Genomic DNA, 25508 nt, shown 5'->3' on the forward strand with positions numbered 1-25508 from the left:
CATTAGGATAAAAGGAAGAGTTAGCATTCTTAAACAAAAGCAATTATCTACATATCTGCAGAATTTATTTAATAGTGGTCAGTCTATCACACATCAATACAGATAAGTCTTTACTCAATAATGAACATAAATCATGATTTATATTAGACTAGGCAAAACCAATATAATTTGAAGAAAAAAATCAAAGTCAAAATGAAAAGTTTCAATAGGATCAAAACCAAGAACAACAGTGAAGGAATCACTGGTAATAGGCACCTATTTAATAGGCAAATAAACCCTCTCCCCAGTACCTCTTCTGCTTCTGCGGCCACCATCCAAATATCCATCAAATCCATAATTATTCACTTTCTCAATGATTTTCCACTGGTATCTCAAAGTGAATTACCACTGCATGCTTATGCTTATCTATGTACTTTTTGTTTTCAGTTATTTCAAGTGCCTATTCATTACTTGGGGCACATTACAGCAATATCTTCCACTGCCTCTCTTGTGTTTGTATTTTACTTTTATCTCAACATAGTAATTGGTTATGTGAAGCTGAAGGCTTTTAAAACACCAGTATTAAACTTTTATGAATGAAATGCACATTATAAACATTGGTGTAAATATAATAAAAAGGAATGTATAAAACCCAGGATAAAATAAAAATATAGGTCACTGTTTCTGACATAACAGCTTGAAAGTGCTTGAAAATGGAATAAACAACCTCAGAGACACAACCTAGAATAGATCTGATTAGAAAAAGATCAATAGATCAACAACTTTGTTTCCCTGTCTAACCTCTCATATGGTATGTCCTCCCACTGGGCTAGAGAGAATCAAACAATATTCAAAAACTATTATTTTCTGTCAGCCTGTAGTATCCCTGTACTCTAAAGACAACAGAAATGCTGTGTTAAAGGCACCCTCCTTTAACAGTGACAGTAATTAACAGTGGCAGCAAAGGATGAGAATAGCTCAATTTCTCCATTTTCTTCTTCAGGAGATGCCTTGGATATGGAAAGGTGTCCATCTATGCTGTCGTTCTATAGAAAAAAATTTTTCATCTCACTTTTGGTATTCCTCCTATCTTTCATTTGTGAACAGCTTTTCACCATTCCTGTGCTGCTGTTTGCTGTCACCTCCTATATAAACAGCTGCTGGATCACATTCTTCACAAAAGAATCCATAAAATTATGCAGGTTTGAAAAATAAGGACAAAAAATACCAGTGTCCCTATTTCCTGCCTGGTCCCTGCTAGCAGTTGTGTGGGGGGCCTACAGAGGGAGAAATGAGAATGGGAGAGATTGGCCAAGGTCAACAAGAAATAGCTACTGGGAGTCTACCTTTTCTCAACATGCATACTGGAGACGAACACAAGCTATTGGCAACTGCATCAGCTGTGAGATGAGAAGAAAAGATGTAGTACACAGATTTTAAGGTCTATCAATCCATGAGAGCTTTATGGGAACAGAGAGTTTGACTGGCAGTGCAAGCAGAGAAGGAATTTTTCACCCACTTGGCAAATCTCAAATAATTAAATATTATTAACTGCATTGCAGCATGTTCCATTAGAATTAAAACTAATATTTTATCTTTGACAAAGAAAACGTATTGACCCGGTATTGAATATTCAAGTCACTGCTGTTATATATGTCTCTTTCCAGTAGAATATCCATCACCAGTATCATTTAGCCTCAAAAAATAAATCTGAGTTCATTTTCTCATGAATATTATTCTCCCCAAGCAGATATGAAATATACAGGCTTTCAGAGTTAAACATGTAAAACCAAAGCATTTTCTTTGTTAATTTTTAAAACTGGCAGTTACCCAAGGGACGTGAGTCGAGTAAACACAGAGATATTGCATCTTGCTGCTTTCAAATACTGTATAGGCCCTCCTCCCCTCACTGAGGGCTGTATACAAACGGGATGTTATCCATTTATAGCATTCAGCACATACTGAATCAGTACCTCCTATGAGTTTCCACTGGAAGAATTACGCATCTGTGTAGGTGCAGTTTGACACCACTAAAGCTGATGTAATTCCAATGTACTTAAATCAGTTTTATCAGTCTAATCATTTTTATAGTAATACCCCTGTGATTATGTTAAGGGAGATCAGGGAGTGTTTTAATTTTACCAGCCCACTGAAAATACAGAATGATAAGTTTGATTGGAATGCAACAAAATGCTCATATCTTGTGCCAGAAAATCCAAATTTTGTGAAAGAAACTATTCAAAGATGGAAAAAAAATAAAAAGAAATAATATGTACTGTAAAAGGCAGAGCAAAATGTGTCAGATTTTCAAAATACTTTTTTAAACAATAACATTCTTAAAGATGTTTGGTAATGGAGACAATTAAGTAGCTGATGAAGTCTTAGAACCCAGGTCTGAAGAGGCAATAACATGATAAGACCTCATCTTCTCTCATCTCAGAAAAACCCATGCTCAGAGGTGCCTTCTTTCTGATTTTGTCATTTGCCACAGGTGAAGCAGATGTCCATTCCACAGCAGTCTTGGCCCTTGACAGAGCAGGGCCTCTCAAAGAGACAGCCACCTCCCGTTTAGGGGCCAGGATATGCAAGTTCTGCCACCTAAGCTGTCAGGAGGCATCATCAATGGGGCCAGTCAGCTCACCTGAACCTGTAGTTTTCATCTAATTTTAAAATAGTGAGTTTCACTGGTGAAGGAGAAGTAAAGGACAGGGTCTTTTTACAAGGTGATAGGACAAGGGACATTGGTCTTAAACTGAAAGACAGTAGGATTAGAGGTTGGAGAGGCAGTGGAACAGGTTGACCAAAGAAGCTGTAAACACCTCACCCCTGAAATGCTCAAAGCCAGGTGGGATGGGGCTTTGAGCAACCTGATCTAGAAGGTGGCATCCCTGCTCATTGCAAGGGGGTTTGAACTAAATAATCCCCTTAAAGGAATCCCCTTAAAGGAAAACCTTAAGGTCCCTTCACACCCAAACCATTCTATGGTTCTATGATTTAACTTCTGCAGCCATCAAACAAGCACAAGCATGTGCACAGAAATCCAAAGTACAGGTAGGCCACACCAAGGTGAGGGTGAGTCCAAGTCACAGCTGTAGTGATGTGAGGTGAGGAAGGCACTCAGATTTTTGTGTCTGTACTACTGGCATCACCTTACCCTCAGCAGGTGATGGCTCACTATCAGCACCTTCATTCAGGGAGAGAGCCATCCAATTTCTGTAGAGAGAGCACTTGCTTTTCCAGCTCAAATTGTACCTTCACCTCAAAAACATAGTGCATTCCTGTAACATGGGAGAAATTGGTTTGTGCTCTCCATGGCTAAACAAGTCTTATAGGATAGGTCTTCTGCATCATGGGAGATTCTTGTAATGTCTGAACTATTGCCTGATGGCAACATTGCCCCTAATCCCTAAAGGAAGTGCCAAGGGTGCCACTCTGTGTGGATTTTTAACCCGTGTCTGTCCTGTGGATCTTTAGGCTAGGTCTGAAATCAGATTTGCAGCTCCTTTACAATTTACCCTGAGGCACCTGACTCTTCCTATAGAGCTGAAAAATCTTACAGACTGTTCTGCAGTCCTCAGATGAGGGCAGATCTCTGCAGATTCTAGGATTATAAGACCTTTACTGACTCAGCCCTACCTAATTCTAGACAACAGAATGATCTGCAAATATGGCAGCCATAAAATATTCTGCAATGAGAAATGCTCCATTTATGATTTTGCTCACATCTTTTAAATTCATGCCTTTGAGCAGGACTTCCAGCTTTCTGAGATAATAACGAGGTAATGAAAAATTGCTGGTTTTGATGTCTGTTTGGCCAGCAGCCACTAGCAGTGGTTAGGATCAAGAGAACAACAGATGTCCTTTATAATATATCAGTTGCTGATGGGAAGATTCCAGATCTGAAGCACAATAAGTCCCTTCAAGAGAAGGACATAAGGTTGGAAAATATCACAGAGGTAGAATTAGATTATACAAAACATATATTTCACATGAGTACCTTAGGCATCTCTTTGATTTCTTGGGTCAATCAGTGCTAAGTTTAGTTATAAAGGATGAAATCAACCAGTCAGAGTGCTGGAAAAGATTGAAATAGAATAAGTAGTGTGTTCAGGACAATAAGAAAAGGATGTTCATCAGTTTATAGCACACGCCTAGATGCAGAAATGATTTGCTAGAAACAGTGTGATATGCTTCCCAGAGATAATATTTCTCCCTTTTGCCTTTTCTGTGTGATACAGACACTTTCAGATGTCAGATATTAAACTAGAAACAGCTGTATCCTCTCCACAAAATATTTTATTACTGACAACCCATATGTCTGTTGCCTGTCCTTAAATAGACAACGGCATGCCACACAGCACGCAGAAAATTGGGGCATATAATAAAGGCTAAAAAAAAAAAGGGAAAATCTCTTTGTCAAGACTGGCATGGATTATGTTGTTTTATTTCACCCTGTACCATAACTAGTTGTTTACACAGACAGACAGAGAAACAGAAGACAGATATCATTTAATTTTGTTAAGGTACGGCGTTTCCCACATAATGTATGCTTGTTCCCTGCCCACAGTGCAGCTTGGACCTCCAGAAGAGACTGTGCCTTTTCCTTCCTGTCCGTTGTCATAGACTAGGCATTTTCCATAAGCCATTGCTTTCTAACACACAAGAGTTTAAATTTGCAACTGATTTCATATTGCTTTTTCCAAAGGTCAATTAAGGCTGTTCTCTTTTGGCAGCTGGAGGATGTGCACACCTCAGAATTTCTCAAGAAGATGAGAAATGCAGGGTTTTTTCCCAGCAGAAGACTGGCTGCAGAAATTATTCAACTGACAAAATGGGCAAGAAATAAATGCAACTTCTGATTTACCAAAACAGACACACTCACAATTTTAATTTGTACTTAAACTGAAATGACATTTAACAAGTTGATGACAATTTTTCCTTTGAAACACCTCAACCACACTACAGAGAACATCAAAGCCCACTTAACACTGTAAGAGATACCTATGGGTACTGGTCTAACTCTCCACATGGAACAAGAGCTGGTAGTATCTGAAATTTTGGTAGTATTTGAAATTCCTAGCTTGGGTCCTGAACATCATACAGATACATTTGCTTCTTTTCAATGGTAGGCAAGACTAACACTCTGAACTTAAATGGCAAATTTTATCTTCAGTACAATGGCCAGCTTCAGTATAATGGCCATCAGCAATTTAACCCACTGTAAAGTTACACATTAATCTTGGAATATTGTCCAAAATTCAGAGACAATACAGTTTATACATATATACGTCCAGGTTTTGTATGCATATATGTATACACATACAAAATCTGACGAACCAGTGGGTTCAAATCTGAGTAGAAAAGTACAGCACATCTCCACGGTGTTTGAAAAACTTCTCTGGAACACCATCAGATGTCATTTCCTGGCTTATGCAGCATAGGACTGGGCATGGAGAATTTCTCTCATGCAGATTTCTGTGGCTGCAAACAGCAGTGATTGGAAGACACACTCAATTCAAATCCTTTTTAACAGTTCAGAGAAATCCATGGCTCAATCCTTTATGTTTCCTTTTTGTCATTTCTGTAAAGACTAAATTTAGCATTCTTTATCAGTCTGATCAATTTACTGGAGGGACAGATTTTGCCATTCTATCCCACAGGGGCCCATAGGGAGACTGAAATTGAACACATTTTACCTCCTAAGTTCCAAACAATTCCCACTCCAACCAATTATAGATGCAGTTCATCATGCCTAATTTTCAGTTGTCCAAAAGTTAGATGTCTTAGTATTAGCCATCTGACACAGCTTTTATATTCTGTGTGCAGAAATGTGTGAATTTCAGGAGAATGATTAATCTCATCCTAAAATAGGTATAAAAAATTGAAGAAGTGATTCAGTTGAAAAGGTTCCTGTTCCTTTCCATTAAGTCTGATGATTAGCTAAGATTCAAACATTTAAGAACTTTTGAATATTTGAGTTCACCTGGATGAATTCCAGCTATGGTGTTCATTGTGCTTTGTTATTTTTTCCCCCTATGTCCAGTCCTGAAACACAAGCATGAGGTTTTCAGCATGAGAAACTATGTCAGAATTTAGATATATGACTTGGACTACTCAGAAATAGAAATACTGAAAAATAAGGTGTGTCATGTGTGATTTCACAGAAAAAAAATGAGAACACTGAAAACTGTCAATAGAGACTTCTGAATTGGAATTGCAAAGGTATTTTCTTCTTTGCTGTTCAAAAGATGTGCAAGTTTGTCCTATTTTTCACATAAATATCTGCCTGTCATTAATCTGCAAAAGTGTGTTTTTGTCTTCATTATTCATAAGTAAAAGTTCAGGTCTTACTGAGAATAATACATTAGACATATGGTTTAGCTACAATTGCATTTGTACAAAATATTGTATTGTTTTTCTCACAACTGAAAAAGTTGAAAATGGAGAATGACTTTTGTCAAATATGCTTATTACAGAAATGCTGACAAAGAAATACATGGATTTGGTAGCACAACAAAATAAGTTGTTCACATTTGTACTATATTATAAAAACAAATGCATTAGAAACACTCATCAAGAAGCTTCTTCCATTATATAATAGCATTTATTAAAAACACGTTTGCCAAAATTATCAAAACTTAAATGCAAATATGCATGGAACATCCTAATGCATAATTCTTCAGTTTGCCAGCCCTTTCAACACTTTTGCAAAAATAATGACCTCCATATTTTTTCTTGTCCTTCTCACTAAACCAATTTTTTGCACAGAATTCTGGACTGACTGACAGACCCCCCAAAAAAAACTCTCCTTCATGATCTCACTTTAGCCTCCTGTTATATACCACAGGATAAGGTGATATCCTCCTAACAAAAAAATTATAAAAGATGTTTATGTAATTATAATGTGAGAAATAAAGTTTAACATACAATATCCCTACATGAGGAAATGGGACTGATGAATTCCCATGCTGCAGTGATGGGGTTGAAGAAATAAAGACATCTCTTTTCTCTTGTCTTTATACTTCGCCTAATAATTCACAGAAGGGAAAAGGAAATCACTTGTGGCAAATAAAAATGACTGTTTTGCAAAAATAAAAAAATTATTGCTTGATGGAAATACTAAGGAGTTCCGTTTGGTTTTAAGTTTTTTTTCTACTACCTCTACGTATTTGCAGTAATAGAAGGTATCAAGTTCAGAAATACTGATTTAGAAATTTGCTTCCCATTCTCATGCTCTAAGTCTTCCTGTCATAGCCAGCTTGAGGCACTGCTGCAGTCAGGGAATTTCATTTATACAAGTTCAATTAACTCCTTTTCAAAATATAGCAAGAACCAAGACAGTAGTTTAAATGACTGAAAATTGAGTGAAAATGGAAAGTAAGAGCACTTAGAGCTCTTTCTCTTGGAAATACATTTTTTTTGTGGTTTTTTTTTTTTTTTTTTGGGTTTTTTTTGGTTTTTTTTTTTTGTTCCTGGATGGGAATTGGAGCTAAATGTCATGGATGGATTGCCAGTAACAATGGGAGTTAATTCTTCTTGGAACTGATTTTCAGTACTGTTTCATACTCTACCTGACTTACCTTAACAGAAATTCTAAAAAATGGCATTAAAATGCAAAAAAGGTCCCAGTCATAGGCAGAAACAAAGGCAAAACAATGCAAATTTCTGTTCTCTGTCCATATCACAATATTTTGTTTGTACATCATTCTGTCTCACAGGTTTTGGTTCATTCTCCTGTTGTTACTGTGAATATGACATCTGCACCATTATTCCATTATCATATTTTAAAACCACTCTCTGTAGCTATTATTTTAATGAAAAACTTTTTGAACAATGCCACAGAAAGGAGTAGTTGTCTCTGTGAAGCTGCATAAATTTATCAAATATAAACATTAATGTAGCTATACCCAGGAAACTTATTTTAAGGACCTCCATGAAAAAAGTCCCTTGGTCTGTTTTATCGTAATCAGTTTTAATTAAATGCTTACAATTCTCTTAAAGTAAGAAAGAACTACTTACTCTTAACCAAATGAAGGGTATCTTTACTGTTCTTTATATATAAATTTAAAAAGCCCATCATTTATAAATGAGTAATAGTTGATATGTTTCTGTTGGACTAAAATCCACTTCTTCTGTACACAAGGACCAGGATCCCTTGCTTTAGAACAAGAGTCTTCTCAGTAGATACCAGATTCCGCATACACAACTGTAATGAAAATAAAGACTAATAGGTTAAAAACTGTAAGGCACATCCTAAACTTTAGTAAATCTGGAAAATAAGGAGTAGTTACTGTAACTGACTAACAAAAAGATATTCTGAATGGACCTCTCTAAAACTATGTGAAGGTTAGCAGGCACTGGAAATAAGTGGACAAGTTGTGCCAATCAGTGAATTTTATCTTTAATTTCTATTTTTGTATAGTCCTCCTGGAGAAATTCTTGCTCTTTTGAAGTTGTCATGATTTTCAAGGGACAATTGGTAAAGTTGTTTCTCAGCCCTCACCCTTCTCTGGAGAACAAAACAGCTCATCCAGTTTCACAGATGTGCCACCCTATTCCTGGACTGAATTGTCACATCTTTAGAGACAGTGAGCCCCGTGGTTTGAGGCATACACTAATTTAAATTTAGACCAAGTGAACAGGAAAAGCTTCCTGTCACAACATACTTAGTTAGTAGAAGGGCAATGATAGAAGACCCATTGTTGGATAAAACCTTCAGCTTTAAAACTTTTGAGAAGTGTAAATGGATCTACAGAAAAACAAACAAAACAAAAACACTTGTAGTTAATAAATGCCCTCTTTCCATCTCTCTGTTTTCTGAAGACCTTTTCTGAAGATTCTGATTCAAGAATAGATTCAAGGCAAATTACAGGAAATGTTCAAAACCAGGCCTTTTGGCAACCTGTAGTTAAGACACTACAGTCCCTCAGATGGAAATCCCAAGGGAAATTTAATTTAACTCAATGGCTTTTTTAAAAATATTTGGTTTGCACAATACTAGAATTTAGTCAATATAATTTTTTTTTGAGATTGCAATAAGGCAAAGATAAATTATTATCCTACTCTTCCACTATGAGGACAAGCAACCAAAATTACAGAAGATCGTTTTCACACAGGGTGGAAAGAAGCACTGAAGGATCATTCACTCTATCTTACAAATTTTTACTTTTACTTGAACTCTTTCACTATGAGGGTAGTGAGGCACTGGAACAGGTTGCCCAAAGAAACTGCCCAAAGTAAATGCCACACTCTTGGAATGTTCAAGTCCAGGCTGGATTGGACTCTCAGCAACCTGATCTAGCAGGATTTGACCCTGCCCATGGCAGAAGGAGTTGGAAATAAATGATATTTAAAGTTCTTTTTAACCCAAACCATTCCACGATTCTGACATTTAAATTAATAAGTCTATAAGATAATATGTTTTACTAAGGACCAGAAATGTTTCTATGTTTGAGGAGAGACCTTTGAACTTGGGCCTCCCTGTCTTATCCATTTCTATTAAATGACCCTTGGGTGAAGAGGAGAAGATTGTTCCTTCTCCTAAATGATTAGCTTATGGTCCATTTAAAGAAGTCCTACCATGAAAATCACTCTAGATAGCAAGTAAATTTGTCAAGAAGCTGGCTTTTAAGAAGAAGTAGTGTGTGTAAATTGTTTCCCTGTAGGATGTAATATTTTTAGTGCTCCCCCACCCTTATTTAGTGCCCCAAATAAGTCTTCGCTAAGGTTCTAGGAAAAGAAGGGGGTTTCTATTAATGTGAATATATCTGGATTTTTGCTCGTGAAATATTACTGTCATAGCAAAACTATAGATAATATTTGTAGCTTTCCATAAATTTTTATTCCCTAGCAACTAAATTCATGCTTTAAAATTGACTTTATTTTAAAACAGACAAAAATGACAAGCAAGAAGTTGAAACATAAAACTGATTATTTCAACAAGAAAACTCCTTATTTGAACTATCAGGATCTTGAATTAGTATGTCTTTTTATGACAGAAAAAATTTCTCCTGTTACACAACATTTTTAAATCAAGTAAAAAAGAGAATCCTAAAATCAAATTTTTTAGGTAGGGCTTTATGTGGGAAATCTCTACTAAAATTAAAAAAAAATAGAAAGAGGCCAGCAAAGGTAGCTTAATTTTATACCAAAAGACCCATGGACAGTCACAGCCAGATTATTGCTTTTCTCCACACAGACCCATTCCTCAGCACTTTTGGTGCCACATCATCAGCATTCCAATCTGCAGGCCTGCGGCTGCAGCCACACACACAGGCACACGCTCTGGAGTGGAGGAGCTGATTGTATAGCCTGAAGTGCATGAATAAAGGCTTATTACAAAGCAAATGCATAAGGGTCTCCTACCGTGTCACTCCCCTCAAGCAAGCAAGGCGGGAAATTGATCATGATTCTGAAAAGTAATTAAGTTTGAAAGGAAAAGTAAATCCTATTTATCTAAAGCAAGCTCTGGTTTAACTAAAGGGAGCATCTCAAGCCCTAAAAATGCCTTCCTGAAGAAAAATTACAAAATAAAGCAGTTATGAAGAGTGAGACAAAATAGACATGAATAGGAGGCATGTAAATTCATGTTATGCAAACAAGGCTTTGAGCTAAATACACCAGACATCCTCACATTCATACAATCAGAACATGTAAAGTCTACAGCACTGACAGAAATATTTTATGACACATATTTGATGACTGTGAAAGATCAGTAGCTCACTTACCATAGTGAAATCTGGGAACACAGCCAGTAATCTTTAAAAAACACAATTAAAATACATTAGTTAGTTGGTTTATAACTTAAAAGGATAGCATGCTCTGAATATTGGACTTCTCAATTGTAAATGCTCTGACCGTAGAATCTCAGAACACTTAACTTCAGTTCTTGTGAATACCCCTGTTTTGTGTTTTTTTCCTCTTCTTAAAAAGTACTGCATAAAAAGTATCAAATAGTGTAAATATTTTCTAGGGGAAGGATTAATTCCACTTATCCTTAAAATTTGCATTAATTTAAGATAATATAGCTGAAATTTGATCTCTGCCTATTTCAATGGCTGCAATTCCTTACAGGCTGGTTTTTATTTGTAGTCTGGCTCAGTTTGTCTTCTCACAACTAGATCTTACAAAACCTTTTGTACAGCTCACAGTTTTCAAATATCAATATCTAAGCTTATCAAGTTGTGAAATACAAAGCTCCAAGACATTTTTAGAAGTCACTCGAAAGAGAAATCAAGAAACCTATGCCTATGGGCAGTTATCTCTTTATGAGGTCGTACAGTATGTGAAAAGACAAGAAAAAGAGACCATTTTGCCATATTGAAATTCATATAGTAGGTTTGCTGCTCTGTCTAGAAGACAGCAAGACCTGAAGTAGCCAATACCATCTTCTGGAAAAAGGAGAAGTGAGAGCAGCCCTGAACAGGGCATCCAGCCAATGTCATGGCATGCAGATCTCCCACCTTGCAGTGATTGTCTTGCAGTGTGACTCATCCAGCTCCAAAGTAATCTAATAAAGACATGATTCAGGGCAGTGTGATAGGAATCTTGATTGATTTTGCATGCACAGGTTTCTGACAAGTACAAATGGAGAGGACTATTTTGTAGATAATGATTTGATGACTATAGAAAGCCAAAGACATAATTCATAACAAAAGCTACTTTTCTTTGTAGGAGACAATATTTTATGTTATGTAAAAGCTGTGTGGAAAACAATATTTAGCTTGTAATAAACTTTAATTAAATAAAATGTTAATTCTGGACTAGAGAAATAATGAATGTATAAATGTTGCCTGTAAGTTGTTCTCAAAACTATGGGATGAGTTATTTTCAGCTGTAATTTTTATGACTATTCAGTTGCTTGGATTTAATTAGCAGTTGTACTAAGAAAAACATTTTCCCCTTACGACTCGAAATATTCCAGTATTGAATTATCAGGTAGTTTTTCTGAGTTCCAGCAACCTATTTGTAAATGTCCATCAAATCACAGCAAAAAATCATATCGCTTTACCTTATGGAATGCATGAAAATTAAATAACACAATTCTACTGCCACAGAAAAAAATCCAAAAGAAAATAAAAATATTAAATTTTTTGTTTGTTTTCTCTTTAAAAACCCCCTCTCTGTTTAGAAATTACCAATGTGCTTAAGGAAGTAATGAACTTTTGATGGGCAATATACAATGCTAAATATCAATGGATATATTTGACAGACATGACAATGCATGCTCACCATTACCACAGAACAAAGCAAAATACAACTTTATTTTATTCTATGTTTATGAATTAACATTTTAATTAGCAGTCAATACCACAGATCAGGAAGATTTTTCGTATGGAATCTCTTCCCTTCTTCCCAATATTCTTCTACTCTGTCCTCCATTAACAATCTTAACATATCACCAGAAAACTTCAGAAGAAAAAAGTTTTCAAAAATGTTGTTGAACTATTGTCAACTTTATTAAACCACTTCAAGAACAATTGACATAACTGAACTCTTAGAATTCTTTGTCAGACACTTTATTATATAATATTTTGAAAGCCACATAAATTTTAATTAGGTTTTGTATCAAAGGAGTTTTTATGCAACCTAAAATTCAATTTCATTGTTTTTTATTAATCAGTAAGTACCACATTGTTATACATACCATAGTGTTGCATATAATTTATATATATGCATTTATGTATGTATGTGTATAAATGATAAAAACATAAATATTTCACTGCTTGTTATCATCTTTTTTTAAGTAGAGTAGAAAAAAACAAAGGATCTCCAAAGACTTTTTTCTCTTCTCTCAGCACTGTATTCAGTGTGACATTCTCCGCCCAAATCCTGTGGCCCTCTGGGCATGTGTACATCTCTAACTACAACAATCAGTGCTGGAAACTGTTCCAAATTCTTCCTGAAGAATTTCTAGTTCTCTCTTCTTTCACCCAGTAGCTTCATTTTTGTCTGAATAGCTAATGTCAGTCGATCAGCATAAGGAGAATAGCAAGATTAAATTCAGTGAAGGGGGAAAAAATGGTGTGGTAAGGATAAATTTTACAGATCTCAAAAGTCACGCAAGCACTGGCATAAAATCTGCAGAATGTGAAATCATGGCATAGTTACTGCACACAGCCACCTTTCTAGCTTTTATTCCAAACTGTCAGTATCCATTACAGCTTCAATTCATTTGTTACCATACCTATCTTTCTTTCTGCCTGTAATCATTTATAAAGAAAAGCAAACTTTTATTGCATTTACTGCTGCTGCTGAGACTTGAATGAAACTGTTTTTCATAGATATTAGGCAAGCTTATTCCCTTAGCATGTAGAGTTATATTGCGGACCACATCTGCATTTAGGCCACTGCCCATCATGTATGCTCAATATATCTTGATCAAAATTAATTAAATTGTCGTAAACTACATAGGCTAGCTATGTTCTCATAAACTTTAACCCAATTCTATATTTATTCCTCTCTGAAAGTGTAATGTCAGATTAAGTTAAATCACCTTACATTTTAAGTAAAGGTTTTGTAACCTACAGGGTAGTTTAAGAAATTGTGTTCCACGCTATTCATTTCCATTAATCTGTTCAACTACTCTACCTAAGTGATTTTATTTCAAAGATTTCTCTGTAAATCTAATTTCATTTAGTGATTTCCAGAGGTACTTTCTTGCTTGCTTTCTCTCTCTCTCTCTCTCTCTCTCTCTCTCTCTCTCAAATCCAGTTGATTTTTGTTGGTTTGCCACTGACTAAATTGTAGGCCCTATTCACATCTGTCTTTATCACTAACATCCCTGTCTATAGTATTGGCAGCTGTACACGTGCAGAATTTTGCAATGCCCAACAGGAGGAAATTGTCCCCTCCAATAACTTGAGGTTTCTTGATGAGAGAGTGGAGGCATTCAGGAATGCATTGCTGTCTGTGCCTGCAATTGCCCGTGTCAATGGCTCTTAACTATACCAAGGAAAGAATTGCCTTCAACCAGACTTGATGAAGTGAAACCCGCAGACTGCACCAACTTCTGTATCTGAGACACTCTGCAGTGAAAGGAGTCTAAGGGTTGTTATATATCATATCCATCATTTTATCCGTCAACTTTCTCAGAAGGTTTGGGAAAACAGAAGAGCTGATATTACCTCTCAAGAGTGTCAGATTGTAGTCAAGTTACTGACATAGCTACCAGCTCAAAGGAAGGCAAGACAAATTCTGAAGAGAGGAAGAGTTATGTAATACAGTGAAAACATACCAGATTTTACTAGGTACTGGTTACTCTGTAACCATTGATTATTCACTTCCTGACCACTAATATTGTTTTCATTATCCTCTTCCTTGAATATCCACATATTTTAAAGGAGCTTTGGAAATGAAGACAGGTCCCCAGGGGAATTTGCACAAACCAGGATAATCCACAGTTTTGAATTTCTTGATGCACATTGTGTTAGTGAGGATTTTAATTAAACTCAGTGGTAGATAGTCTGAAGCAGCTGAGGCCCATAGCTATTGTGTATGAAGGAAAAGCATTGAAGGAGTAGATGGATAATTATATTGAAATCAGGACTCTTTTCAGGCTCCCATGTAATTATCTAGGTCATCAATACAGTTCCTCAAAAACAGGAAATCTTTGTAATTCAGATACATTTATATGGGTTTTTTTAAGCTATAATATCGAGTTGGGACAATATTATATGAACATAGAATAATTTTAAACCACATATTTATCCCACAAACTAATTCTTAAAATATAAAATAGCCTCATCCTTCTCTAAATCCAGAAGTATCTCAAAGCCTAACCTACCTCACATCTGTATAAGATGTCCTGTTTTTCTAGAGCCAATACTCCAGTTTCTGGAGAATGAAGCAGAGGGGAAAGGTGAGAAGCCAAGACTTGCACAAATAGCTTCTCACAGCTGTCAAAAAAGGAAATAATAGTAGAAGGTCATTTGTCATCATTTTGTCATGATCTCATAAAAATCTAAGACAAGAGTAAAGAACCAACTGTGACACTGGAGGGGTGTCATTGAAAACTGTAAACATATGTTAGAGAAACTGGCATGTTCTTCAATAATTGCAACACTCTTTGCTTTGGGAGTATTCTGCTTAGGCTGGGTGCAGTGCAGGAGCTTCAGAACTTCCATTAGTAATTATTCCTAAAAAGAAAACCCTTCTCTCATGTTCACATTAGAATTTCTGTCAAGTATGATAATTACTATGTCATCACCGATAACTCCTTGCTTAAAAAAAATTTTAAAAATCTATTAAAGTCTTTAAAAATATTTGACTTTTTCCCTTTATCACACAAAAGAACCTTTCAGCTAACAAAAATGCTTTCTTGTAATTTTTAGATCACTTTAAAGTGAGGCTGAGACAGACAGGTATGATAGACATTTTACACCAGACCTCACCAGTCAGCATCATTTGAGGGGTGACCATGGTGGCAGCCATCACAATGGACAACACTCATCTGTGGTGCCTGGTTATATTCCTGCTTGTCCCTCTGCAAAGCATCCATGCACTGTTACCACGCTGTGAACCTACCACTAGTGCATCCAGACTGCACTCATGCAGCTGGTGCCAAAGGCTGTAGCTTTTTGCAGTGCAGTGTCATTAGCTTTTCCTCTAGAAAGCTGGATCTACTGCCCTGGATACAGTACAGCATTTTCACAAAACAGCCTCGTGAAAAGAGGCTGGAGAAGGCAGTGTTGCACACATCCAGCCTCACTACTTAATCTGTTAGGCAATGTCTGCTGGCTCCTGGGATGCCATCAGGAAACAGTGACATTGCTTGTTCAGTGCCTGCACTCACACATCCCTGTTTTTACATTTTTTGATCCTTTGAATCCCACATTCCCTTGTCTTTTCCATTCCTTGGCGCATGTAGTCATGTGATTCTTCCCTGCTCATTTTCGCTGTCTCTTCTTGGAAAGGGCTTGAAGATTTTGTTGGACTGTTGTCTGAGTTGAATCCAACAAAGATTGTAGCGGATAGCTGTGAGAGAAACTGTTTAAAGGAAGTGCATAAACCTGGCTACTCCCTGCTATACATTCTGTACCTACTCCCCCATCCTCCATAACCCTTGCAACAAGCATGCTAGAGGGTACAGCCCTACATCTCATTTTAATTGTATTTTAATGGACCTGCTGTCCAAAAATTTATCTACTTCCTCTTTGTAAGCACCTATATCATCACAATCACAACTGCTTACGGCAAAGGATTCCAGAAACCTTCTATCAGCATGAAGAAATATGCTCCTTTATCTGTTTTAAATTAAAATCCTACAGTTTTCTTGAACTGCCACCTAGTTGTATTACTGCAGGCTCATGTGCCAAGGTGTAAGTCTGCCATCTTTATGATTTTGTAAACTTTTTTCATACCTGATTCCTAAGTGGAACATCACTGATATTTTATTCTCTTCTCATAAACCAACAGTTTCATCTCATACATAATTATAATTATTCTTAACCTTCTCTACTTTATCCTTTTTGAGATGCAGAGACAAGAATGGCCTACCCTGCTGAAGATGCAGGCTCAGCAAAATCTTGTGTGGCAAAAAACTGTCTCTGTCCTAATCCCAGTTGCCTTCACAATGATGCTAAGCTCTACATTTTTCTTCTTTTTTTTTTTTTTTTTCTGGCTACAATCACATGCCAAGAAAGTTATTTCAGAAAAATGTCAGTCCAAAATCTGTTACTTAAGTGCTATTTCCAAGTTCAGTACTGGAAAAAGTAACATATAATGGAAAGTGAAATGACTTCTCTCTGTCACACTAGTTGGACCAGAATCATATTTCGAAGTGCTTCTCGATTTCTGTTGCAATCCTTAAGTGACTCTATCTTCTTGTGTGTAAAAGATCAGCTCTTTCTTTTATCTCCAAGGTTCCCTGTAATATGTTTAGTGACTTATCACTCTTGATAGATTGTAAGGAACTAGCAAAGGGTTTAGAAAGGTATGGCTTCATGATCTTCCTCAGAAACTTGGTCTACCAAGACACAGCTGAGTCTCTGGCTTATAATCAGCTGTGGTAGTGGTTTGTGACAGTAAAGGGCAATGCATGACAAATCTAAAGCAAATAGATAACACAGTATCACACATAGTATGCACAAATGTCTATTTGGAGGAAGACATATAACATTTAAAATATCTCTTGAAATTCCACTGCTAATATAGCAAAGTTTGGAACACTGTTTACACACATGCTTTCAGAAAACTTTGCTAAACATGCTGTAAATTAAAGTTTTTTAAGCTCTCATCCACATCTAAAGCTGAGCAAAACATTTAAATGCCTGAGTTTTCTCCTTGCCTCACAAAAACTGTCCCCTCTGACTAAGCTCTTCTGGCATCATAATGAAGCCTTTCCTCACTGGGCCTATTTTGTAGCATTTTTATAGTTTCTTGCTATGCACATTATGTTGGCTAGGTAATTCCCTGGTTGGTTTGTGTTCTCATTCAAAGTGACAGCCTACCAGTAAATAAAAATGTTCAATTACCAAATGAGAACTGAAACTGCAGTCCTATCACTTCACTTCAGACACCATTTAAAAAAGGAAAAAAAAAAACCAAAAACAAACAAATCCAAACAACCCAAAAGTTTAATGGTAAAACAGCAAATAACACTGATTTGGGATTGGTTTATGAGTGGCATTCACTCATTAACTATTCCAAACACATTAGCAGCCTGAGGGGATCTTCCATGTCTCAGTGGAGGAGAGGCAGTTAGTCAAAACTTTTATATTTATAAGAGTCACAAGAGTATTCAAACCAGGAGCTCCATGCCTGCAAGCAAGGGAATTATGTAGCACCTGAAGTCACACTTCTGTATCATGTTTTACAATATTATTCTTCATGACATAAACATTAAGTTCTTGAAAAAGGAAAAAAGAAAACAAAAAACAAGCTGAACAGTTTAATTAATTTTCATTTATAATGGACCAAGCTCCCTATAGGTTTTCAGATATACACAAAGTTCCCAAGACTTGGTTTCTTAGTTTCTCTCAAGTGATCAAATTAAGGTGCTCTTTATTAAATGTAGCATAATAATCTAAAAGTTAAAAAAGTAAAATATAGTTGTCTAACATATACACTCTCATATTTTGAATGCTTCATTCAGTGTTTCTCCTGCATTTCCCTTCTGCTGCAATTGCAGTCAAGAGGCGCTTCTCTATTTATTGCATTACCTTTTTCTATTCCCATCCTACTAACCTGCATATGAATGCAATGGTCCAAACACTTCCTGCCTACTTAGCTAAAATTTGGTCCTTCTAATCCTCACATAATTGAGCACCTAGACTATAACCTCTGTATTACTCTTCCAGAACCTTTTCATTTTTCTATTTAATATTCTCAGTATTGCCCCATGTTTTCCTCTATTATCTCTGGAACCTGAGTTCTGAACACCTGTAAATTAGTAAACTATGAATGGCTAGGAAAGTTACTTCAAATAATTGAAACTCCAAGTTCAGCATCTTTTTATGTTTTGTTTCAAATGCTTTTGAAATGATAAGAAAATGATATAGCCAGAAAATGTGTTGTGATTTTCCTTCTACAGTAGCTGAAGCTGAAGTTACTTTGATATGCAAGTTGTGTTTGGAGACTGCCATCAGACATCCAATTTTAATTCATCCTTTCTAAAACTGTCAGTCACACAGTTAAGATCATGTCTGCTAAATACACTCAATAGTTTTAATACTTGAGTAATTTTACCCACTAATTTTGGAAAAAAATTTTATTCAAAAGTTGGTGAGGAAACTTAAGCTGTTCTCTGCCTCAGCTAATTGACGCTCAGCTCAGTTAGGCACTAGCACACCTGCAAGACAAAAAAAAAAGCATAAATATTGACAGGCAACAGTCTGAAAACAAAACACGAGAAAAATCTATACAAAATGTAGTGGTCATTCTCTTTGTCTGCCTCCTTTTTAAAAAAAACAAAGATATAAGAATTATTTTTTAGCTAGAAAAATGTCAACTCACATGCTGCTTCTCTCTTCTGTGACTAATGTTGAAAGCTATCTGTGGGGTTTTTTTGTGGCAGCTAACCCAAAGTTTGGACTTCTATGTTCAAAGATAGGTTATTACATACTTCCAGCAAAGCAGGAGAGAAAACAAAAATTGTTTATCTTCCAGCTCACTAATTTAGTCAGGATTTTTCAGGCTCATTTTCTTTGGTTTTGGTTTTGGATTATTTTTTAGATGTTTTTAAGTACTTCATGATTTTTTTTCAAGTACTCCAGCCTCTATACCAAAAGTGGTATGAATTTTAATTAGCAAATACATAGCTACAGCTTTATACCACTGTGGTTATTAAATCTTGTTTTGGCAAGGGAGTAATTCAGAACCAGGTTTGGTGGGACACTTGCCTTCATGGCGCTTGGATGTCCTTGCTGTGTTCTGAGGCAAACATCCCTTAGTTTTTGTTCCAGGCTCGGTGGACTCTCCTCTGCATTCCTTTCCCCTGTATTTCCCAGTTGTGAGAATAATTAGCAAAGCTTACTGGTGATAGCATGCTGCAACCTAACAGTGATATCTTGCCAACACCAGCTGTGCTTCAGTATTTATTTATTAAGATCACACTATTTACACAGGACAAAGTTGCTGAGACTGCAAAGAGATGAATACAGTTACAGCAGCTGAATTTCAGCTTGACTTTTCAAAGGAAATAACACCCATACTGGGTAACATTGATCTCTGAGAAGAAGGGATACAAGCCTTTAATTCCACTTTTAAATGTTATGTTTTGCTGGCTCTTGAGTTTGGTCTACAGGGGGATGGAAGGGAACCTTGTACTGCAGGATGTAGTGGGCGATTCTTCTTTTTGCACTGCATTAAAACAGCTGAGTGCAGAGACATTGGTTATGCAGGAAAAGGATGCATCTGGGAGGCAGGCATCCCCTTTGCATTGCTACAGCCAGCTCAGAGGCTGGCTTTGTAAATCATGATACACTTGAATTTTCACATCTGCTTGTCAGAACTGTTGAGCAACATGAAAACTGATGTCAGCAAGTCTGCTGCTTTCTAGTTCATCTAGGTAGGAAAAAAAAAAAACATTAGGCAGCCTTATGATTTAATGTGTGTGTTCTTTACAGTAGAGTGAATGCCAGAAATATAAAAGGCTTGACTCTTTTAAATTAAAGATTTAATTTAAAATTTGTAAAAAAGGCTGCTGAAGGGCTACAGAAGTTCACACTAGAAGACCCTGTACATTTGGAAGTTGTTTTCCCCTTTTTATTTAGAAAACTGTGTATATTTTCTGTTACTCTACCCCCATTTGATTATTACTGCATATGAAGCAGTAGTGATTTCCAACCTCGTGGAAATAAAAAAAAAGTCACTGAAATGTGAGCCTAAAATGACTGTTCAAGCATTCAGAAAACACTTCACTAAACCCTTTATGATATACGTGGCCCTATATCCTTTAGTGATTTCAAAAGTAATATCTTACAAGGAAAAAGGTGAAGCCAGGAAAAAATGTTATTATCTGCTTACCAAGGGAGGGGGAACTGAGAGTGACCCTAGCATAGATTGCAACCTTAGCAGTGGGACACCAGCCCGCAAGATCTGAGCATGGCAGGCAGAGCCAGGTGCTGGAACAGAGTCCATCACCTGTAACCCATGGACCAGGGGCAGGGAACCTGGTGAGGGGAAGCAGCAGACGGGGCTGGAGACACGACCACGTCATACATTCCAGACCCACCCAGGAGATGGAGCAAGAGCTGGAGGCCCTTTCAATGCAGCTCAGGCAGGAATTGAATTGGAGGTCCTGGGCTGAGCTGAAATGGCCTCCTGGGCCCATGAGAAATTTGGTGGGGCTGATCAGGGCCATTCAGATCTATTGGTGCTCTCAGGGCTCCAACACAGAGCCATCCTGAAATGTGTCATTCAGTTAAAAAACAGTCATAGAAAGAAGCATTTAAAAAGTTGAGGATAATGAGCATTTACAGAATAGAGCCCCACACCAGACTTGCAGTCTTCTCATCATCTCACTGAAATAAAGTGTATGAAGGCAAAATTTATTTTAAAAAAATAATGCGTTAAAAGATAATAAATACCTAAATGAATGCATAATTTGACTCTTTTGCTTCGACCTTTTCTAATTTTTTAGTCTTACAACCAGAAAGATTTATTAAAAGAAAAAAAAAGAGATTTGCATGACAGACATGGCAAGAAGTCAAAACTCTGTGGACAGTGTTTTTTGTGTCACCTCCAGTTATCAACGGTTCATCTTTGTGAAAGTATATTGCATGCATATTAAAGCTTCTCAGGATATATAATTTTTCCAAAGTGGGCAGCTTCCCTGATTTTAATCAGAGTTGAGTGATTAGCATTCTTGAAAATATGTGTGAGAAACATTCTTAAGTATGGTTCACCTGACCTCTCCAGCTATGTTAAGGATGATGTTATTTTTTATGAGCCGTGAATACAGAATCATTGACTGCTTGTAGGTAGCTATAAAATCTGGAGTACATGGTCAAAAGTAGTTATCTTTAGTAGCTGTTTTCTGGTCCGCATAAAATAAATTGACCTTGTAGCCCTTTTTCATTAGAGAGCATCAATACTACAATAAACATGGCTAGGGAATGTCAGGCACTATTCAGTCTGATAGCAGGCTCAATATTGAGGCCAGATGATGGCATGAAATGCTGCCCCATCTCCTGCCCCACAGGCAGCAAATATTCTGATTCAAGGGTCAGATGGAATGCAAATGCTTTCTGTTGTGACAGTGGTCACATACCCATTTTTTTGACTAAGCTTTATTATGAACAGTTATAAAAATGCTAATTTTAAAAGAAAACCTGGAGCCTCTTGAACTTCTCAATTCACCCCTCGCTGCCTGGATACCTATGCAAGGCAACACTCTCAACTTTAGCCAATTAAAATTGTCTTGATTTCAAGCTGCTTTACTGAGGTTGCTCCCTACCTTGGGATTAACATTTTTTTATTAATCTATTTTTTAATATGTATATAGGTATAATGTAGTTAACAATTCTAAAATATAAAATATATTTTCCACATAACAATATTCTGTTGAATGGACATCTAATCCAGTGTCCTAACCAAGGCTAGATTGTTAAAAGCAACTTACCATGCAGCAGTACTTTGCATAAAAGAATTTAGGACATTTATCTAATGCTTTTCCTTACTGGGTCTTGGTTTTATATGTGTATATATGTATATACAATTATATATTTTATATATACATATATACATATATACATATATATATATATATAATTTCATTTAAATTGTACATTTTTTTTCTGGCATACGCATAAAAGCACACTCTTTTACAAAAGTGTCCTTAGAAAATGTTGTGTGAGGAATAATGCATGACTATGCAACTGAGAAAAAAATTCTTGACTTTAATTGCAAAGGAACATACATACATGTCCACAAATTTATTTCAGAAAAATAAAAGAATTCTCTGGCTATAGTGAGTTAATAAAATATGGAGTGAAAGTCATTATGTGACCCTATCTTTAGTGTATTTTTTGTGCCTTCCATGATAGTGTATGCATTACCTTAGTAGAGAACAATACGTGAGATTTTAAATTTTAATAAAAATAAGTGAACATAAACCTAAACATGAAATCATTCTTACTTTTAGCAAGAATCCAGCAATGAATAGCTGCAATATCATAAAGGCTGCAGGATGTTAATTAACCCTCAGGCAAAATTTTCTTTTTTGACATTGAGGAGGTCATAAATTCACTCAAATATTTTCTTAATTAAAAGTCATATGCAAAACATCTGTCTTGGTGCATGTTTACTTCTGCAATATTGTGCTCATGTTGGATGATGCTCTTGAAGACCTTGTAAAGCTTAATAAGGACAAAACATAGGGACAGAGCTGTTAAAGAAACAAAAAGACTTATTTAGAAACAGCATTGGAATTTGACATAATATAAAGATAGAGGATATTTAGTGAACATCTTACAGAAAATCTAAAAAAAAAAAAAATTCCAAGGATGTTTGGGAATTGTTTTAATTAATAAAAAATTTTTAGTGCAGTTATCCAAACTGTTATTTGATAATATTTACACTGTGTTTCTCAGGACATTGGCATTGGAGACGTCAGATGCAGATTTTTTTAGAGTAGAAATGTAGCGTAACTAAAGCTACAGTGACAGCTACAAACACTCAGTGACATAATTTCCAAGAGATTATATTTTTGTTCTGCTGTCACATAGTGAAACAATATGTCATTGTTACCAGAATAGGACTAAACCTACTGTATTTCAAACTGGCAAATCAATTTTCATAGCATTTTAACCAATTGGGTTTCAAATGAACAGCAATTAATAGTGAAATAAATGAATGCTGGCTGCAAGAAGGTTTTTTGTTTCACTGAAAGCTGTATATATGGAATTGACTTGAAAATCAGAAGTGAAAGTTTAGGGATTAAATCATATAAACTGTAGGGTTTTTCCCTTTTTTCTTTCCTTCTTCTTAGGAATGATAAATAGTTAGTGTTCCGCCTATGCTTGTATTCATGCAAAAGCGAAAATAAAAGACAATTTGGCAATTTTAACAACCCAACAGGAAGTATTATTCTTTAAACAATCAATAGAGATGATCTCTATGTACTGGAAATTACATTAGATGAAGGGAAAAAAGAAAATAAAAACCACAAATCATGGTGAGAAATAAGAGCACAGGTGAGTCTATGAAATAGATCAATTATTTTCAGTCATATACAAAGTAAGCCTCAAGCCTTGTGAACATAGCAGAATTTTCCTTTGACTCAGCAAGCGTGGAACAACTTTGAAAGCACAGTACTTTTATTGTACTTTGACTATGTTAAATTAATGCAGTTTGTTTATGTTCTTCACATACAAAAACTGTGATTACAGGATAAACAAACACAATTTCACTTAGCCATTAAATAAAATTTCTTATTTCACAAGAATATACTAATTAGATAACATGGAATAAAATTGGATAACTTTTAATCTAATCACACATTTCACTTCTGCAGGTGATTTAAGTTATTAAAACAATAACAGTATGATATGTGTTAATTGACAAATCACTTTGTGGGTTTCTGTAAGTGTATACAAAATTAGAATAGTTGACAAAATAGGCATTAAAATTAAACAACTAACTAATATACCTTTATGAGATTGAAAAAGAAAATCTAACAAGTACTTAGCAGACATTAGGTGGAATACTCACTGAAAATTAACTCAGGATTTTTCGTGGTCTCTAGTGTGGTCAGGGCTAGTCATTGTTCAGCAAACTGTTGTATATTCATATTTTAAAATATGGCTAAAAATAAGCTGAAATGCCATTATTTCCAGCAGTGTATTTTAATAAACTCTGAAATAATAAGCATTATAATAGCTTTAAAAACTTATTTTATATAAGATAGTCAGTAATTTTACAGATGCAAAACCAAGCAAATAAAATTTACTTTGCTATCAAAATTCCCAGTGTGTCATCTACAAATTTTTACACACTTCTACAGTACTGTGGGATTAAGAATCATCAGTATTAGGAAACAATCACTCTCCACACTACATCTCAATATCAAATGCCCTTATTTATCTATTTGCTCGTGTATACAGTGTATTTAAAGATTAAAATCAGCAGTAGGGCATTCTTTTATATAGAGCTATTTTTCATTATTGCTCTAAGGCTGAATGCAGGCAATTCTTTCAACAGCAAGTAAGAATAAATATGCTTTTTAACTGTGGGATTTCTATCATTTTACAGGTAAAAATCAATCTTGGTAGACCAAATCTTTGATCTATTTTATGCGTGTCTGACACATATCTGTACTTTATGTTTGCTTAACAAATCAAATATAAAAATCTACTAGAACCAAGTCTGAGGCTAAATAACCAGGCCTAAGTGACCTTAAATAAGGTAGACTAACTAAAGTGCTGCATCAGCACTTCAATGTTGCCTCAGATACTGATGCACTCAAGTGTAGAGTGGGCTGTGGGTTTTGGTCTGTTTAGATCTTGGTGAGTGCTCTAGCCACACACCATTACTGCTCCTGTCAGCTCTCCCACCCCCAAGTTATCCTTTTGATGGCTACCCTCTGAAAAGAGCAGCTGTCACAAGATGCAGCGAGGGTTCTGCCTACTGGTGCTATTGCTATATTCTAAGTGGTTTTGGAAAAAATAGGGTTTCCCTCTTGACGTTGACCTCCTATCAAAGAGCAATTTGCCACATGTGCATCTGACACCCATGTTTCTCATGTTTTAAAGGATTTTTTTTTTTTATCTATCAGATCTGAAAGTTGAGAAAGGCATTTCCATAGAATGTGCATGGAAGCAGATCCAAACATCCCATCAACAGACCAATAATTGCCAACAGACACAGAGAAAGAGGAGAAGGAAGTGGGAAGTCTCAAATGAAAACTGATGGGGTTTCTTTTAGCAGTTACTGAGTAAAATCTGCAGTTTTACTGATTGATTACATCTCAAAATAATTACAGATGTGTAAAAGTTTGCCTAATATTGAACAGTAGTGAGAGAAAACGTGAGCAGTTTTAACCCAGTGCACGTACTTCATAAATTAAGTACTGAAACTATTCCAACTTT

This window comes from Motacilla alba, chromosome 3 (assembly GCF_015832195.1).
Source record: "Motacilla alba alba isolate MOTALB_02 chromosome 3, Motacilla_alba_V1.0_pri, whole genome shotgun sequence".
In the NCBI taxonomy this organism is placed as follows: domain Eukaryota; kingdom Metazoa; phylum Chordata; class Aves; order Passeriformes; family Motacillidae; genus Motacilla; species Motacilla alba.